The sequence below is a fragment of the Vulpes lagopus genome, chromosome 8 (genome assembly GCF_018345385.1).
Source record: "Vulpes lagopus strain Blue_001 chromosome 8, ASM1834538v1, whole genome shotgun sequence".
Taxonomy (NCBI): Eukaryota; Metazoa; Chordata; class Mammalia; order Carnivora; family Canidae; genus Vulpes; species Vulpes lagopus.
This window is the reverse complement of record NC_054831.1, coordinates 51346975-51350786: the sequence shown is the minus strand read 5'-3', so window position 1 is coordinate 51350786 and position 3812 is coordinate 51346975. Positions and strand designations below refer to the sequence as shown.

At 49.3% G+C, this 3812-nt stretch overlaps 1 pseudogene; it reads left to right on the top strand.

Moving 5' to 3' along the window:
* LOC121497719 overlaps positions 1 to 3098 on the top strand; it is a 7051-nt pseudogene extending 3953 nt beyond the window's left edge.
* The last annotated feature ends 714 nt before the right edge of the window (positions 3099 to 3812 follow it).

Genomic DNA, 3812 nt, shown 5'->3' with positions numbered 1-3812 from the left:
GTTTGGTCCCAGCATTCTTATGTTAAGGTGCGGGAGGAGGTTGTGTGAAGAGCATGTGAAGTGACAGGATTCTCCTCAGGTTGGTATTGATCTCAATGCAGACATTGCAATTGTTCCTTGTAAAAATGAGAGTGTAGCTCGGTCTAGCTCCCATCAAAGTGTCTAGCAGACAACTGACTGACAAAGCATACAAACTATTCGAGAGTGGTGGCTTATGGGACTGTTACCTCGAATCGTGCCTGCACGTACACCACGCTCCTAAACAGGCCTAGCGCCGATGCGTGCCTGAAGTGTTGTGAGATGTATGTGGAAAATCCCGGCCACAAGACTAGTGCATCTCCAAGTCTCAACCCAGCGATTTCCTAGTATTTCCTGTGTGAGCCGTGGTGTGCCTTACATCCAAAGTGTCATACGAGGAGAAGTAGCTGAACGCCTTGTCCGAAAGCAACTTATTCGGAGAGTTGAGCTCACCCCAGTCCATCACAGTTGCGCACTGCCTGCAGAAAGATTTTCCAACCTCTGCACTAGCCGTTGTCAGAGGCTTGTGAGAAGCAAGTGGAATAAGCAGACCTGGAGGGTGTCTCCAGCTGCAGTGGAGTGGTATTCTGGGGTACCATCCTGGCTTAGAACACTGTTCTTCTCATTGCGAGGAACGCAGCTTGTTGGAAAGTGGTTGTAGCGTGCTTCATTATGCGAGCTGAGTTTCAGGGCAGGACCTCCCGGCATTTGACTGCCCGTAGACGTAGTCCCTGCCTCCTTAGTTAGGTTCTGAAAGAGGGTGGGGAAGAGCATGTGCAAGTGACAGGATTCTCCTCAAGTGTATCCTGATCTCAATGCAGACAGTGCAAAACGTAGTGTTCAATGAGAGTGTAGACTCGGTCCTAACTCCCATCAAAGTGTCTAGCAGACAACTCCTGCAAAAAGCATACACACTTCCGAGGCTTGTGTTATGGACTGTCCCTCCCACATCCTGCCTGCACATACACGCGCACCTAACAGGCCGACCCCTGATGCCTGACTGAAGTGTTGTTGAGAAGGTAAGTGGAAAGTCCGGCCCACAAGGACTAGTGCATCCAAGCTTCAACCCTGCTATTTCCTAGTATATTCCTGTGTGAGCCAGGTGCTACATCCTAAGAGCCTTACGAGAGATACTAGGCTGAACGCCTTGTCCAAAAGAGACTTATTTGGAGAAGTTGAGCTCTCCCTCAGTCCCTCACAGTTGCACACGGCCTGCAGAGAAAGAGTTTCCAACATCTGACCACAAGCCGGTTGTCCGAGGCTTGTGAGATGCAAGTGGAATAAGCAGACCTGGAGGGTGTCTCCAGCTGCAGTGGAGTGGTATTCTGCGTACCTCCTGGCTTAGTACACTGTTACGATCTCAGTGCCCGAGGAACGCAGCTAGTTGAAAGCTGGCTTGTCGGCGTGCTCTTGTGCGAAGAGAGTTCAAGGCATGACCCTCCGCATTACTGACTGCCCTAAGACGTAGTCCCAGCATTCCTTATGTAGGTTGCCGAAAAGGTTGTGTGGAAGAGCATGTGGAAGTGACAGGATTTCAATTCTCATGTTGTATTCTGATCTCAATGGCGACAGTGCCAAGTCCTTGTTCAATGAGAGTCGTAGCTCGGTCCTAGCTCCCCATCATAAAGTGTCTATCTAGATGGGTTGGGCCACAGGAGGGACCGGACTGGGCTGAGGTTGTGGGTTTGGGTCCTGGCGCCCTCCACCCACCCCGGCTCTCTTTCCCCTTCCTCCTCCTCCTCCTCACCCCCCTTCCTTCCTATGCCCAATAAACGCGGGCCCCCCTCTCACCTTCCCGCACGCCCCTATTGTCTCCGCCTCCGGCCTCCCACCCTTCCCTTCCCGCCCGCTCCCCTTTTTCCATCAGTCGCCCCCCCCCCCCCCCTTGCGCTTGCAGTTTAGTTTTTGGCTTTCACACCCCAGTGACCAAAGAACTTGACACACCTCTAAGTCCAGATCCCAGCATCACTGCTCGACATGGACACGCTGTGATTGAAGGTGGATTAAATGTCACTCTCACCATCCGGGCTACTTTATGCATGGAAAGGAAGTTGGCATGTAGTATCATCCGAAAATGAAAGGAGAATAGTTAAGAAGTGCGTGAGGAGGTTGGTGCACGTTTCAAATCTCAGAAGGGAATTGTCCTGAGAGAATATCACTTTGGCTGGACCCACTAACGCATCTTCAAAGCCTTCGCTATGATCATTGACAAATGGAATGAGGACATCAGCAGCTATCTATGACCAATAGCTAAGCTGGCCTGTAGACCCCCCAGTTACCTGTGGCTGGTGGTCCTGCTAGTCATGTGGCTCTCTCATTGGGAAAGGTGGTTGCAAGATCATGGAAATACGAGAGAGTAAAGGGGCTCAGGTTTCAGGTTGGCAGGGGGATATGCTTCCCCAAACTCAAACTGAGCGGGCCATCACTATTGCTGGCATTCGCATCCATCAGTGAGTGTTTGTGAAACAAGATCTGCGTGTTCATGTTGGGTCCCCCCCGAAGGGCGTGACCATTCCGTACCGGCCCAAGCCAGTTACTGTTCTCCAGTCAATCTTGCAGGTGGTCAGGACAGACAGGTTACAGCACAGCAGCGGACAGTGCGAGCTTTCCCCACACCTCCCGTCCATGTGCTCAACCTGACCTGGAGGGACCACTCTAGAGAACTATACCATTCAAGGACAGTATTGCATTCCACAGCCAGATTTGACCATGCATGCACCAGTTGGCAATGCAAGTTCATTTTCCCATGACGCACATGGGGCCAACACGGATTCAGTGGCATTTGAATCCAGCTCTTCAGAGGTGAAAGGCTATGGGGTTTGGATGCATTCTGCTCAGACTACTTCTCATGAACTCACCATTCCAAACGTTTTGAGTTGCTGCATTAATCAGGCGTCAAGGCCACCAAAAATCAATGAGATCGTCAGATGTCTGGGGCGCAGATCAAAAATGCTGAAACCCATTGGAAGGATCTACTGATAGGCAGGTTACCATCACTGGATCTGCTGCAGCATTAGCCTGGCTCATATCTAATCAATGATCAGGCTTTCCTCGGAACGGGTGGCTTGGGTGCAGCATAGAACAATGCAGATTCATCCATAATCCCTTTCTGCTGTTCACACCACCCATGATCCATCTGTGTAGTTTCTGAACCGTAAGCTTTCCAGGTTTTAAGTTGTTTGTAAATTTTCAGTTTCTACACACTTTATCATCCACTCGTGATACGATTTTTTTTAATTAAAAGCGTTTTAAATTCCTTTCTCTGTTCAGCGTTAATTGCTGAGATCATATTTAGTTTTATAAGCTTCTCCCCCCCCTTGTTTTGCTCATGATTTTCTGTTTGTATTGGGAATGTAAGAGTGGAATATTTATACATTTCAGTTTAGTTCTGGAAGGTCAGGATTTTTCAAAAAATTAAAGATGACTGGTGCTTTTTACTTTGTGAATAGAATTGAAATGTTGTTTTTTTTCGCGATTAATTTTTAGTGTTATCTGGCAAATACTTTCAGTTGAAAAAAATGGCGGAGAGGGTGGCCATCATACTGCACAGGATTCCTGCGGCTTGCTGCAGTTACTATGGGAAGAATCTCCAGCACTGCTAGTGTCTCACTTGTGGCAAACCTCACCGAAGGTCGGATGACCCTCTGCCAAGACTTGAGGACATAGAAAGGGGCCGTCCTGGCTCTTTCTCCAATTTTCCCTGCTGGTGGTCAGTGCTGTACCAGCTGGGAAGTCGCTCCTGTTCCAGTACTACGATCTAGCCAGACGAGTGGATTGGAATTCGATTGGATTGG